The 16,948-nt window shown below is 41.6% G+C and overlaps 1 protein-coding gene across 7 annotated transcripts in view; it reads right to left on the bottom strand.

The window, feature by feature from the left end:
- LRRC4C (leucine rich repeat containing 4C) overlaps positions 1 to 16,948 on the bottom strand; it is a 1,128,588-nt gene that overhangs the window by 791,897 nt on the left and 319,743 nt on the right. The gene's annotated exons all lie outside the window — the stretch shown is intronic.

The following is a 16,948-nucleotide window of genomic DNA, read 5'->3' as shown; positions in this document are numbered from 1 at the left end:
TGCAGATTTGGGCTCATGATTGTGGCCCTAGGCGTAGTATCTAATGGAAATGTCCGTAGGCGCAAGAGGACAAACCAGGTTGAAGATGACCTGAGCTCAACGGGTAAGAAAAGCCAAGATCATCCGGCAGTAACGACAAGCCAAGGTCATGCCCAATGGACACAACTACTGTAGATGGAAGAAGTCAGAGATATGCAGAGATGGTTGTATGCATGATGTCAGAGACAAGCTGTGGTCCGTGGGTAATAAGTTGAGGTCAAAAGTTTCAAAAAGAAACCAAATAGGAAATAGAGTCAAGGTGATACTTTAATTGGCAGATTACGAAGAGCCTGCCGACTCAAGTGTGAAGCTGACACAAAGTGGCCAGGAGATGGAGACCCTTCAGAACTATTCTCCTGGACTGGGTCTTGTAAAATCCCCAAAATTTCATGCATTCCTTTCCCAGAAACAAGCATCCAATTATCCAATTGTTGCTGATTATTTAGGGCTAGATTGAAAATCAGCAGGCACAAGAATATAGGAAAGGTCAGAGGCAAGCCATGGTCAGTGGGTGCAGGTGGTATAGGTGTTCATTAGTGCTCAGTTTCAAGTTCTTGACTTGTAAAGTCTAAAATTGTTTACAGTTCTTTGCTGGAATTATGTTCTGGAATTATCTATCTATAGTTCTGTCGGTCAGCAACTCAACCACAAAATCACAAATCACGTAAAATTACAGAGCGGGGTCACCGAATGCTGAGGAGGAAAGGGCAGAAAAGTCACCACTGCTCTGCTGATAACACCACAGGAGACCTGGACTCTGCAGTTATGGGGACGGCGAGCTTCGTGCACGAGCAGCTGCATGCAGCCGTACATCACCAAGCACAATGTTGAGTGTTGGATGGAGTGGTGTAGAGCCACCACCACTGGACTCTGTTCAGTGCAGTGACGGATCGCACTTCTCTATTTGCATCTGACGGAGGAGTCTGGGTTTGGTGACTCCAGGAGGATGTTACCCCCTGACTGCATTGTGCCCCCTGTACAGATGGTGGAGGAGGATAATGCTATGGGCCGTTATCAGGGGTCGGCCTCGGCCTCTTAGCTACATTGATGGGAAATCTTCATAACAACACATTGTGGACAATTATAGCTTCAGCTTTGTGGGAACAGTTTTGGGAATACCCTTATCTGTCCCCCATGAGTGAGCCCCAATGCATAAGTTTCATAAAGACATTTACATGGCAATTTGGTGGAAGAGCATGACCGCCCGGGCCTCAATCCCATCCAACGGCTATACCAAAGGTTGAGCCGGGTCCTCTCTTCAAAGTTAGGATCTGACATCACAAATGCTCTTTTGGATCAATGGGGGAAAATTCCCACAGGCGCCTCCAAAATCTAGTAGAAATCCTTCCCAGAAGAACTGGGAGCCATTATATCTGCCGAGGGGCGACTGCATATTAATGTCCATGGAAGTGGGAGGTCAGAAAAGCTCCAGGAGGTGGACAAGGAGGGAGCAGATACATTTGTGTAACTTTCGATATGGCTTTCTTTTTATCTATGACTGATTGATACTCCAGATACTTTTGCACCAACAGTTCCTTACCGATATCGGTACAGGAATTTTACCTTCGCACATCATTATTGATACAAGAAGAAGTGTGTGCTGCCTTTAAAATATATTAGAGGCCCGGAGGTAATACATGGCACATACTGATCTAATCGCTTGCACAATTTGGACTGAACTTCGGTTGATCGGAGCTAAATCACGCTTGTTTGGCTCATTGAACATCTCAACTTTAAAAAAGTTAACAGTATGAAAAAGGTGACAATGTGCTAGCAGCTGGAGATCCCGGTAATGTCATGTAAATGAGGCTGAGCTAAAGAGACGCCATTTGGAGCAAATGTCCTCACATGAAATAAAATGCAGAACGTTTTGTATCTATGAGATTTGTTACACTTCACACGGCACAGACTGCAACCGGGAAAATATGGTGCCACGGTGACATTTACCGCACCGCCCGCATTGTCCTGTGTCGTTTACAAGAAAAGATGTTTTCCATAACGTTTCAACATGAATCTCTCGATTAACCTTTTTGTTTTACGAAATGAACTCGACTTTGAATCACTTATTGTGGATACATTGTATGTTGTGTATTATTGTAGCTGATGTGAAGCTGTAATGTGTCTTTTTAGAAGACGGGGACAGCGGTCTTGCTTTTCTGCCCCTAATTCAAACAGTATTGGTTCCAATATTCCAAAAAGCTTATAATAATCTGTAACTAATGTGGTAGATCGGCTCACTCGCCTGTACACGGAGGTAGAAACAGAAAACTGTTTCTGAACTTCCTTTGGTTTATTATGGACAGCATAAACCAAGGTGTAGTAAAACAAATACAGTCCTCTGGGCAAAATAGGGAAACAAAACAAAATGGTAGCACAAAGCACAGTCCTTCTTAGAGCGGAGTTCCTTCCGCTCACCGCTAGCAGAACACATACGGTTCAGGTTGGTTCTAGCACAACCACTTCTAAGGAGTGTGCCTCTCCAGACACTGAACACTGCTGCCTTTGGAGGCCAGCTACTTAAGCCCCAGACTATACCCTGGGCTGGAGATAAGGTGGACATCCTCGCACCTACTCTGTGGGTGTCCACATAAAACTCAGCCCATTATCCAAATTACATTTTAAGCCCTCACCACACTTAGAGTCCTGGAAGAAAATTTCTAGGTTTAATATCACTGACGCCATTAAGCATAGTGAAACATATCTCCCCTCCAGCACTTTACTAGTGGCCTTGTCACACTAAACAGAGCAGAGATGAAAAAAGGGAGAGGGGTGAGGCTGAAGTGTCTTAAAGAGAATCTGTTAGTAGGATTAAAACTCCTATGCTGTCAAAATAGGCATGTAGGTCATAGGAAGCTGAATAAAATGATATCTTGATATATGCGATACCATTTCTTATTCAAGAAAAATACATATTTATTCTTGATATGTACAAAACTTTTAAAGATCTATGGGTGGGACATAGATCTCTATGAGAATCTGCCTCCAGAGCTTATTTAAAATGAAAGTAGGTGTTACTAGTTTGAGACATGTAATGTCGGACAGTCTGTTATCCTGATCTGAGTGCAGAGCTGTGCGTGATCGTAACTAACACGGTACAGCAGAGCTGAGCTTTTTCTCACTACAAACACCTCTGCCGCTGCAGCTTTCCTTTCAAAGTGTTGTCAGCTCTGCTGTACTGCCCCTTTCCCCCACCTAAATGCCTGTGAGATTGAAATTAGATGCTAAGGTTGTGCGGGAGGTTTTGTGTAGTATATTTCTGGAGGTGTGATCCCCTCTAGGGCCCAGCCAGCATCCTTATCCACCCAACAGTCCCACACAAGGTTTTAGTTGTGAGCTATGCTTGGTTTATTTTTAACTCTCCGTTCACATGAGGCTGCTTGGCACACAAAAAGGTAAGACATTTGGTGTTTAGCGACCATCCATATTAAAAGGTCACATTGACGTGGTTGGATGGCTTTTGCGCTCTTTGATCAAAAAACATGTAGTACCTTTATGTTTTTAATGTTTGCAGCAATTTTTCCATTCACGTATACTTTAGTTGCAGTGTGCTAATGCATCGTGCATGTATATGATAGAACTCTATGAAAATCTGCCTCCAGAGCTTATTTTAAATGAAATAGGGTGTTACCAGTGTGAGGCATATAATGACTGACAATCTTCTTGTGATGGTTACATGTGACTGGACAAACCGCCTCCAGCAGGGTGAATTTCTCTGACACACGTGACCCCGGATACACCGCCTCCAGTAGGGCGAATTTAAATAATATAACGTGCAGCCGGATACACCGCCTCCAGCAGGTGAATTTCAGAATTACACGTGTAACTGGATACACCGCCTCCAGCAGGGAGAATTTAAATAATAAATGGAAACACCAGGGAAACCAATACAATGGAGGGCCCTGCGATAGGGAACGGGTACGTGGAGACCTCCTGCACTCCCCTGAGTCAGTGTCTCTACACTCCTGACAGTCCCTATACAGGCTCCGCACCTGTCACCGAGCAGGATACCTAAAACCCCTAGCTCGCCCTGCATCTAGCCCTTTCTAGTGAAATGGACGGTGCAGAAACTAATCCCACCACTGCACTGATACACACAAAAGGAAAGGTACAAACAGGGATAACACCACTTAGCTTTGCTCTGTCGCTCTTGCTCCCAGCAACAGAGTCCAGCACCAGAATGCAGCTTTCCTCCTGAATAGCTGCTGCTTCACCAAGCTTTGTCAGAGCTGCAAGGAACTCCTCTCTGTAGCTCCTTCCACCCCAGGACTCTGGCTGAGCTGCAAGGAACTCTCTATAGCTCCTTCCTCCACCAGGGATGGTTGGAAATGACCACTATCACCAACAGTGAGTGAGAGAAGACACTCCTATATAGTTAAGCCAGAGCAATCACACCTGTTAGTGATAATCACGTGCACTAAACTAAAGTAACCAGAGGGCACTGACCCTAACGGCCAACGGGGCAAAACTAGAACTGAAATCACCACAGTGCAATGACCTCAATGGCCACCGGGGCAAAACTACCTTTAAGCACACAGCTTAAGGGAAAAAAAAGGTTACTTGTGCATTTATCTGTCATAATCCAATCCGGATCATGACACTTCTCTTCTGATTTCCCTGAAAACCTGTGCATGATTAAAGCTTACACGGTACAGCAGAGCTGAGCTTTGTCTCATTACAAAGACATCTCCTCTCATATTGCTGGACATATTGCTGGAAGCTCTGCTGTACTGCCCCTTTTCCCACTTTGAATACCTGTCAGATGGAAGCTAAATAAGTTTTAGTAGTAGTTAGGCAAATCTTTGCAGCAAAGCTGATGGTTTTACCCCTTCTTCCGTCTTCCATCTCACAGCATGTCTTTCATACAGATTGAGGCAGAAAACTTGCACTCTTTTATCCATCTCCCTCTCCCTTCTCAAAGCTAAGGATCTTATGTATTTACTTAAAGGGAATCTGTCAGTTGGATCAACCCTCTTAAGCCATCTATATGGGCATGTAGGTCATAGGAAGTGGAAAAAAATGATACCACAATATCTGTAATCTGATGTCTAATTCCAGAATAATCCATGTTTTCTCTCAATATTTAAATAAACTATTAAGGTCTATGTGTTGGACATAGATCTCCTTGAGAATTTGCATCCAAGGCTTATTTTAATTGAAAGGGGGTGTTACCACTGTGAGAGATGCAAAGACTTACAGTTTGCTCTCCTGATCTCACTGCATAGCTGTGCCTGATAATAACACAGTACGGCAGAGCTGAGCTTTGTCTCATTACAAACACCTGTGCAGCCACAGCTCTCCTGTAGTAATGTCGTATTGCTCAACTTTGATAGACAAGAAAGATGGATCTGTTTTTCAGTGTTCTTAGATCAAATCCACAGTCATACTGCTGTTCAGTACTTTTAGTGCTCTCACAAATAAATAGTGCCCCTAATGAAGCTCCTTAATGTCCCCATGCATTTTATATCCTCATACAGAATCATACCTGATCTAAAAGAATGAGACCCTGCCCCCCAAAAGGACCCTCACAGTATGTGAAGCTGCCCATATGCTGACTCATGCTGTGAGAGGGGAGAGGGAGGTGGAGGTGAAGCTGTAGCTTTGCTCCTGTGTGACTCCTGTGTTGCCAATATTCATGGTGGTAACATGAGGGATGTTCTAGTTCTGCCACAACTCCACCTGAATCCCACCTGAACTGTCCGCTTGTGTGCAGGTTTATGCAATTCCCACCAATTTTGGCCTTGGACCTCACAAATTTGATGGGATTACTTCTGAAAAATGAAGAGAGTTCTTAAAAATTTGGGGATTTTTGCCAAACATTTAAGGGTGATAAGCAGCTGGAACTTTCCGCATCGAACGGAATTTCATCATTTGGGATTCTAGCATCCCAGTAGTAGGTGGTAAGAGGTTTTAGAAATATAGGGAAAAAAGTTTCTGCGCCATTTGTTTACTGTTCTGGTTTTTCTGCAAATATTTCACTGAATTTCTCGATGCTTTGGGTGTGTAGCGCGGCAATCGGGCAATTTTGGACGTGGCACACCTGATCCACAGTCGTGTTACATTACTATCTCCACGGGACTTTGCTGGTTTAAATCAATGCAATGTATGATGAGGACAAGGTGCGCGGTGCTTAATGTCACATTGAGGAAATATCTTAATTTGCCGTTTCCTGTACTGCAGCCGGTGACCCCTGCCCTGTATCATGAGCGGTGTCTCCGCTGTACATTCACATCACATCATTAGGTCGACATGAAATTCAATTGGGAGGAATGGGATTAATTCAATGTTCTGCTTAGGTTTGGCCCTGCAGTGCTAAGTAGGAAATGCGCACAAGACGATCTGCAAAGCAATCTGCGATCTCTGCTTATCCGCTGTCTGCCGGTCATCTGTTCATTTTGGTCAAGCCTCTTTTTAGAGGAGTCCTCCTATTAGATCACATGTTAACTCACTGCTAAGATGCCCAGCGATCACCTGTGATTGGTGCAACCTGGCAGCAAGTGTTCAGTTTTCCTACAGTGCCCCCACAGGGTAAATGAGGTATTACACAAATCCCATTAAAATCAATGTAGTAGTTCACTGATATTCTTGGGTCCTCCAAGAAAAGGAACCTTCTTTGTTCTTATAAAGGTTTCTGACAGCACATTTAATATCAAGATTGGCTTCAAACTGGTGTCATTGATAAGAGTTAAATGGTTGTATGGGCTTATCGTTAGATGTAAGCAGATCAATTTGTAATTAATTCAAATTGATACAAATTTCCCAAATTTTTGGAATCGAACATATTTGTCCAAATTCAATAAAAACATCGATAGTTAGCTGCCATTTGTTGGATTCTTTTGAGGGTTGTGATGGAATTAAAATAAACCCCCCCATCTCCAAAGATCTTTTTTGACTCCCGGTCTTTACCCTTCCTCTAGCGGCCAGCACAGTTTCCCCATGTCCTCTGCTCTGATCTTCGGTTCTTCTGATGTCCTCATGGTTATGTACATCTCGCTCTCTATGACCGATGAGGACTCAGCACCAGAAAACCAAAAAACTCACACAGAGGAGGTGAAAAGCTGCAGTGAGGATATCATAAGGAGTCACCTGATGGCCTATGGGAATATTATGTGTTTTATTATTTTTAACCCTTTTCCAGCCGTGTAATTTTTTAGGCTTTAGTGTTTGGAAAGACTTCAGGGCATAATAAATGGAAATCCGGGGCTCTTTTAATCACATTAAAATAAATCTCTGGATGATTTGAGCAAATATGCCTAAAACAAAGTTTGGGAGATTAACTCCTCTCTAGACATCCTTCCTGATAAAGGGTACTTTTCTTTTCATGTGCAGCCACCACTAGAGGGAGCTCTCGGCATACTAATCTGCACAGGTTCCAATGAGTGCAGAATAACTACAGTGGGGAAAATAAGCATTTGATACACTGCCGATTTTGCAAGTTTCCCCACCTACAAAGAATGGAGAGATCTGTAATTTTTAGCGTAGGTACACTTCAACTGTGAGAGCAAAATTCTAAAAATAAAAAATAGAAAATCACATTCTATGATTCTTACATAATTAAATTGCATTTTATTGCATGAAATAAGTATTTGATCACCGACCAACCAGCAAGAATTCTGGCTCTCACCCACCTGTTAGTTTTTCTGTAAAAAGCCTCCTACTCTGCACTCATTACCTGTATTAATTACACCTGCTTGATTTAGTTACCTGCATAAAAGACACCTGTTCACACAATCAATTACACTGCAACCTCTCCACCATGGCCAAGACCAAAGAGATGTCTAAGGACACCAGGGACAAAATTGTAGACCTGCACTAGGCTGGGATGTGCAACAGGAAAACAGGCAAGCAGCTTGGTGAGAAGGCAACAACTGTTAGTACAATTATTAGAAAATAGAAGAAACACAAGATGACTGTCAATCTTTCTCAGTCTTGGGCTCCATACAAGATCTCATCTCACGGAGAAACAATGATTCTCAGAAAGGTCTGGAATCAGCCCAGAACTACACGGGAGGACCTGGTCAATGACCTGAAGAGAGCTGGGACCACAGTCTCAAACATTACCATTAATAACACACTACTCCAGATAACAATCCTGCAGGGCACGCATGGTCTACCTGCTCACACCAGCACACATCCAGACCCGTTTGAATTTCACCAATGAACATCTGAATGATCCAGAGGAGGCATGGGAGAAGGTCGTGTGGTCAGAGGAGACCAAAATAGAATGTTTTGTTATCAACTCCACTCGCTCTGTTTGGAGGAAGAAGGACGAATGCAACCTCAACAGCACCATCCCAACTGTAAAGCATGGTGGAGGAAACATCATACTTCGGGGGTGCTTTTCTGAAAAGGGGACAGGACAACTGCATCATATTTAAGGGAGGATGGATGGGGTCATGTATCATGTAAATTTGGCCAACAACCTCCTACCCTCAGTAAGAACATTGAAGATGGGTCATGGCTGAGTCTTCCAACATGACAAGGACCCGAAATACACAGTCAGGGCAACTAAGGAGTTTTTCTGTAAGAATCATTTCAAGGTCCTGCAGTGGCCTAGCCGGTCTTCAGACATTAACCCAATAGAAAATTTTTGGAGGGAGCTGAAACTCAATGTTGCCCATCGACAGCCCCGAAACCTGAAAGGTCTGGAGAAGATCTGTAAGGAGGAGGGGGCCAAAATCCTTGCTGCTGTGTGTGCAAACTTGGTCAAGAACTACAGGAAACGTCTGACCTCTGTAACTGCAAAGTTTCTGTACCAAATATTAAGTTCTGTTTTTCTATTGTATCAAATACAATAACATGCAAATTAATTATGTAAAAATCCTATAATGTGATTTTCTGATTTTTATTTTTAGATTCTGTCTCTCACAGGTGAAGTGTACCTACGATAAAAGCTACAGATCTCTCCATTCTTTGTAGGTAGGTAAATGTGCAAAATTGGCCGTGTATCAAATACTTATTACCCCCACTGTACGTGCAGATAGCACCACCTAGTGGTGACTATCGGGAGGCAGGATTTTATTTTATACCTGTTCCTGCCGTTGTTCAGTACTGCGATCCCGATACAGTTAATATATGAATGAATCCGTATATTCGGAGTGAGGTTTTCTATTCAGTCAATGACTTCCTTTTCGTGCCCCAATGTTTGTCCATACATAGTCCGTGACATTAACTCGAAGTCTGATGTAACTTTTCAACCTTCTGTTGCCTTCTCTTCATCTAAACACATATCGTTAGGAATAACCTTTCTTCAAACGTCTATAGATTTTATTTATCTTCTCTCCGAGCAGAAAATACCAGGTACATTATCTGCAAACGCTTTATGGCAGTGTCATCGACCCCGTTGACTTTAGAGGTCTTGTCCTGCTAAAACTGTACATAAAACGGAAAGACGCAGTAATCTCAGGAGAAAATGTGAGAAATAAAGTAATGAGAGACAATGGTGGGAAATAAAGTCATATCATTTCGGCAGGATTTCAACTTATTTTCTAAGCAAAGTTTTTTGAGTTCGTTCCAAGCCACAAGTGCAGAGATGAATTTGACAAGTAATCCATTAATGTCTTTATTTCGGTTTTCTGAGACTTTTAATCAATGATCTATGGTAATTAGCAAAACAAAGGGAGCCCTAGTTGGGTTTCTAGACCCATACAGATACAGATGTGTCCAGTCCATAAGGAATTGTCCAAGACTATGATATTGACTTGGGGTGAGCAACTTTGCCTTTTTTTGGGTCGAGTCAGGTTTCACGAAAACCAACTTTCTCAAGAGTCGAGTCGAACAAAATCGTCCAACTATCGTAAAAAGTCAAAGGTCTGACTGAAACACGAAACCCAATGCAAGTCAATGGGGAAGCAAAGTCGGCAGGGAGCGGAGGACAGGAAACACACCTACATGTCGGACCGCTTTTTTAAATTGCGCATGCCCGGAACATTTTCTCTCTCTCTCCTCCCGGAAGCTGCACATGTCATCTCGTTGCCCACAGTGTACGTCCTTGCTCATTGGCTGAAAAAAGTCACATGAAAGCAATCTGGGAAATTCGACTTTGGCGCTCGGGTCGACGACTGCATGGCCGGCTTCACGCTGTGGTCGGGTTTCGATCGGCAAAACACGACTTTGCGATAAGTCGGCGACTTATGAATCTGGCCGACCTGTTTCGCTCAATTCTAACGTTGACCCCTTTACCCCAAGGGCTGTTTGCCAAAATTTTACAATTCTGACCAGTGTCACTTTATGTCTTGATAACTCTGGAACACTTCAGTGTAGCCCACTGATTCTGAGAATGCTTTTTGTGACATATTATACTTTACAGCAGTGGTAAAATTTCTTTGATATGACTTGCGTTTATTTGTGGAAAAAAATGGAAATTTAGTGAAAATTTTGAAAAGTTAGCAATTTTCAAATTTTAAATTTTTTATGCCCTTAAATCGCAGAGACATGTCGCGCAAAATAGTTAATAAATAATATTTCCCGCATGTCTACTTTACATCAGCACAATTTTTGGAACACAATTTTTTTCATTAGGACGTTAAAAAAAGTTAAAAGTTGACCAACAATTTCTCCTTTTTTCAACAAAATTTACAAAGCCATTTTTTAGGGACCACATTACTGCACATTTGAAGTCGCTTTGAGGGGTCTATATGACAGATAATATACCATTATAAAAACTGCACCTCTCAAGGTGCTCAAAATCACATTCAAGAAGTTTATTAACTCTTCTGGTGCTTCACAGGAATTTTTTTGGGATGTTGAAGAAAAAAAAATTAACATTTAACTTTTTGAACCAAAAAAATATTTTAGAACCAATTTTTTTTATTTTCACAGGGATAATAGGAAAAAATGAACTACAAGATTTCTTGTGCAATTTCTCATGAGTGTGCCAATACCCCATATGTGGGGGAAAACTACTGTTTGGGTGCACGGCATGACTCGGAAGGGACGAGCGCCGTTTGACTTTTTGAATGTAAAATTTGCTGGCATAATTAGTGGATGCCATGTCCCGTTTGGAGAGCCCCTGATGTGCCTAAAACCCCCAACAAGTGACACCATTTTGGAATCTAGACCCCCTTAGGGAACTTATCTAGATGTGTATTGAACACCTGGAATCCACAGGTGCTTCACAGAAGTATATATTATTAAGCAGTAAAAATAAAAAAAATCATACTTTTCTCATAAAAATGTTTTTAGCCCCCAAATTTGGCATTTTCACAAGGGTAACAGGAGAAATTTCACTGTAAAATTTGTTGTGCAATTTCTCCTGAGTACACTGACACCCGATAGATTACTGTTTGAGTGCACAGCAGGGCTCAGAAAGGAAGTAGTGAGGTTTTGGAATGTACGTATATTTTGATGGAATAGTCTGCAGGTGTCATGATGACACAGGGTTACCATGGCAATGATTGGGTCCTCGCGATGAATATATGGGGGTGCGGGGTGTCAGCTGACACCCAGAGGTGATCGTGCGAGCACAGATTTAGAAATTCTACAGCAATCATGGTAAATTCAAGTCCTTCAAACTATCAGTCCAGGAGACTTTTCAGAAGAACGTGTCAGATGTGTGTACATGGGGAGTAACATCACTTCCCCCCATTATATTACTTGTTTCTTGCAGTTTTCTCTTCTGCAGGCTTTTTCCTTAATTCTCAGTTGTCTCTGAGCTGGTGGGTGAAGAGTAGCTGCTATGAGGTCTCCCTTAAGCAGCACACACAGACGTAAGGAATTCCTGCCCACTTGTCTCTATGAAACACATGTACAGTAACAGCATCATCAGCATGGAGGTCACGATACAGCAGTACTGAGCAGTGTAACTGTGAATCCAGCCACTGGATCAGAATTGCCTAATAATATAAAGCTACAGCAACTTTGTGTGTGTTAATGCTTCACGCTGCTTCTTCTCTCACCCCTCTCATTACCTTTCTCTCTATAGGGAGCATTTGGCAGGACAGATTTTAGTAACATTTTGGAAAATTTGTTGGAAAAAAAATTTATCATGATACATTCTCCCCATTGACCTCATTTATCGCAAATGTCCAAAAAAGGAATAACGTCCAATCAGAACTCACTTTTACATTTTTCAAAATAAAACCTGGGCCGTGATTGGCCTTCTCGAGGCAACAAGACACATTTGATAATTCCGCACCTGTACTGTAATTTTGCACCTTGCATATATTATACTTTAGCACCGCACTGTTTGTCTTTATCAACTGCCAGCTCTTATATCCCATTTTTATTACTCATAATAATCGGACAGGAGACTCCCGTAACCGCTCCGAGGCCTTTAGAGGAATTCATCGCTCTTGCTCACAGTAATCAGCCGTTCCTCTTGGATTCCGCCTGCAGCTGTGTGTCACTACAAATAAATTAGCCTTAAGTGTTAGGAGCCGACTGCAGCCTTTCAATTAGGTCTGGTACCCAATGCTCGTAGTGCAAAACTATATTAAATACATTCATTGCATGGGATGTAACGGCAAATATCTTGCCCGGGGACATATTTATTTTAATGAACACAAGGTCATTATCGGTTCTTATGGGGACCCAGCCTATTACCATTAAGAGCCACGATCTTGGGTTGAATTTTCTATCAATCAGTCAAGCATTGGAGAATATAACGATATTTTCGAGCCTTGTGGACAGTCGGCCACTTTCTATACAAAAGTGTCACTCCCTATCTCTGATCTTGGAAAAATGCAAAAATGAGACTCTCTGATACTCTGTTGGGAGACGTTTATGACATATGTGTCTGAAGAGGTGAAAAGGTGAAAAGGAAAAGATTACAAACACAAAGACAGAGCCGCATCTGCCTATGAATGGTTTCTGGTATTGCTTATCGCCTGCACTTAAGTCAGTGGGATTTTATTTTTTTTTACTGTAATTCTATTTGACCTCTTTAAATTTTAACCAGTGGGAATCATTATGGGTTCGGTAAAGGAACTTTATTCTGTCTCCCATTGGCCTCGGTCACAAAGTCTCAACTGCTAGAATTTTAAAATAGCTTAATTATTTGGAAAAATAATAGGCATTTTTTGTGGTTTTTAATGTTTATGTTTTACTAGGGTTTTTTTTTAGTATTTCTTTTATTTTCGTGCATTTTTTCCTGGCAATGTTCATATCCTATCAGAAAATACCATACAGATTTTTCTGTGTTAAATAGAAAATGCATTTGACCCCCAAAATATCACAGAATACACTGAGAAGAATTTACCAATTTGGTACAGTTTTGGGTGTAAAAATTTGGCAAAAAATGAACTTTTTTTTTCACCCCCCTGCCAAAAGTGGAGATCAGGTAATTTTAGAGGTGATGTAATCAGCATGAATCCAACAAATTTGCCAAACAAAAAAATCTGAAAATGACAAAAACCATGTGGATGGAAATGGTCATTAAATGTGCCATGCCTCTGGATTGTAACCCTTGAGCCTGTGCCTTGTGGTCAGCTTCTTTGTCCACTGAGTCACAGCAGATACACCCAGCGTCGGACTGGAACACCTTGGGCCCACCAGAGAAAATCATTCTTGGGGCCCACTATGTAGCTGCATAGAGTTAAATACCAGACCACCAATTGTGCGGTAAAACACGCTAATATCCGGGTATAATATAAGGTTGTACATGTCTTAATTATGTAGCAGGAGTTGGGGTTCATAGAATATAAAGCAGCCCCCTCATAGAATATAATGTAGACCCCTCATAGAATATAATGCTGCCATCTCATAGAATATAATACTGCCCCCATCATAGGGTATAATGCACCCCCTCATAGGGTATAATACTGCCCCCCTCATAGGGTATAATACTGCCCCCTCATAGGGTATAATACTGCCCCCCTCATAGGGAATAATGCACCCCCTCATAGGGTATAATACTGCCCCCCTCATAGGGTATAATACTGCCCCCCTCATAGGGTTTAATGCACCCCCTCATAGGGTATAATACTGCCCCCCTCATAGGGAATAATACTGCCCCCCTCATAGGGTATAATACTGCCCCCCTCATAGGGTATAATACTGCCCCCTCATAGGGTATAATACTGCCCCCCTCATAGGGAATAATGCACCCCCTCATAGGGTATAATACTGCCCCCCTCATAGGGTATAATACTGCCCCCCTCATAGGGTTTAATGCACCCCCTCATAGGGTATAATACTGCCCCCCTCATAGGGAATAATGCACCCCCTCATAGAATATAATACTGCCCCCCTCATAGGGTATAATACTGCCCCCCTCATAGGGTATAATACTGCCCCCCTCATAGGGTATAATGCACCCCCTCATAGGGTATAATACTGCCCCCCTCATAGGGAATAATGCTGCCCCCTCATAGGGTACAATACTGCCCCCCTCATAGGGTATAATACTGCCCCCCTCATAGGGAATAATGCTGCCCCCTCATAGGGTATAATACTGCCCCCCTCATAGGGTATAATACTGCCCCCCTCATAGGGTATAATGCACCCCCTCATAGGGTATAATACTGCCCCCTCATAGGGTATAATACTGCCCCCCTCATAGGGAATAATGCACCCCCTCATAGGGTATAATACTGCCCCCCTCATAGGGTATAATACTGCCCCCCTCATAGGGTTTAATGCACCCCCTCATAGGGTATAATACTGCCCCCCTCATAGGGAATAATACTGCCCCCCTCATAGGGTATAATACTGCCCCCCTCATAGGGTATAATACTGCCCCCTCATAGGGTATAATACTGCCCCCCTCATAGGGAATAATGCACCCCCTCATAGGGTATAATACTGCCCCCCTCATAGGGTATAATACTGCCCCCCTCATAGGGTTTAATGCACCCCCTCATAGGGTATAATACTGCCCCCCTCATAGGGAATAATGCACCCCCTCATAGAATATAATACTGCCCCCCTCATAGGGTATAATACTGCCCCCCTCATAGGGTATAATGCACCCCCTCATAGGGTATAATACTGCCCCCCTCATAGGGAATAATGCTGCCCCCTCATAGGGTACAATACTGCCCCCCTCATAGGGTATAATACTGCCCCCCTCATAGGGAATAATGCTGCCCCCTCATAGGGTATAATACTGCCCCCCTCATAGGGTATAATACTGCCCCCCTCATAGGGTATAATGCACCCCCTCATAGGGTATAATACTGCCCCCCTCATAGGGAATAATGCTGCCCCCCTCATAGGGTATAATACTGCCCCCCTCATAGGGTATAATACTGCCCCCCTCATAGGGTATAATGCACCCCCTCATAGGGAATAATGCACCCCCTCATAGGGTATAATGCTTCCCCCTCATAGGGTATAATACTGCCCCCCTCATAGGGTATAATACTGCCCCCCTCATAGGGTATAATGCACCCCCTCATAGGGAATAATGCACCCCCTCATAGGGTATAATGCTTCCCCCTCATAGGGTATAATACTGCCCCCCTCATAGGGTATAATACTGCCCTCCTCATAGGGTATAATACTGCCCCCCTCATAGGGAATAATGCACCCCGTCATAGGGAATAATGCTGCCCCCTTCATAGGGTATAATACTGCCCCCCTCATAGGGTATAATACTGCCCCCCTCATAGGGAATAATGCACCCCGTCATAGGGTATAATGCACCCCCTCATAGGGTATAATGCTGCCTCCTCATAGGGTATAATGCTGCCTCCTCATAGGGTATAATGCTGCCTCCTCATAGGGTATAATGCTGCCTCCTCATAGGGTATAATGCTGCCTCCTCATAGGGTATAATACTATATAGATATAGAGTTAGATAGATATAGATAGAAAGATAGATGTAGAAATAGATAGATATAGAGATAGATAGTAGATAATGGATAGAAAGTAGATAATGGATAGATATAGATAGAAAGATTCATAGAGATAGATAGAGATAGATAGAGATAGATATAAAGATAGATATAGAAAGAAAGATAGATAGATCGATAGGTAGATAGATATAGAGATAGATAGAAAATAGATAATGGATAGATAGATAGATAGATAGATAGATAGATAGATAGATAGATAGATAGATAGATATAGAGATACATAGCTATAGATAGAAAGATATAGAGAGATAGATATATAGATAGAGATAGATAATAGATAGAGATAGATAATAGATAGAGATATACAGATATAATAATAATAATATAGACATATATAGATAGATATAGAGATAAATATATATAGATAGATTGCTATAAATAAAAATAGATATAGAGATATATATAGAGAAAGATAGATATAGAGATAATAGATAGAGATAGATAGATAGATAGATAGATATAGAGATAGATATAGAGATAGATAGAGATAGCTATATAGATAATAGAGATAATAGATAGATGTAATAGATAGATATAGAGATAGATATAGAGATAGATGGATAGATCAATAGATAGATAGATAAAGAGAGAGATAGAGATAGATAGATAATGAGATATAGAGATAGATATAGAGATATAGTGTTAGATAGAAAGATAGATATATAGATAGATATGGATATAGAGATAACAGATAGATATAGAGATAGATAGATAGATATAGAGATAAATAGATAGATATAGAGATAATATATAGATAGATAGATATAGAGATAATATATAGATAGCTATAGAGAGAGAGATATAGAGATAGATATAGAGAGAAACAGATATAGATATAGAGATAGATATAGAGATAGATAGATATAGATATAAAGATAGATAGAGATAGAGAGAGCGGTAGATAGAGAGAGATAGATATATAGAGAGATAGATACAGAGATCGATAAATAGATAGAGAGATAGATATAGATATAGATAATAGATAAAGATAGATAATAAATATAGAGATAACAGATAGATATAAAGATAGAGTAAGATAGAAAGATATAGAGATAGGTAGATATAGATAATAGAGATAGCTAGATAGATAGACATAATAGATAGATATAGATATA

The sequence above is a fragment of the Dendrobates tinctorius genome, unplaced genomic scaffold (assembly GCF_039654945.1).
Source record: "Dendrobates tinctorius isolate UK_male_01 unplaced genomic scaffold, ASM3965494v1 ptg000059l, whole genome shotgun sequence".
Lineage (NCBI taxonomy): Eukaryota > Metazoa > Chordata > Amphibia > Anura > Dendrobatidae > Dendrobates > Dendrobates tinctorius.
Note: the sequence above shows the minus strand (reverse complement) of the source record. Positions and strands in the feature narration are given on the sequence as shown.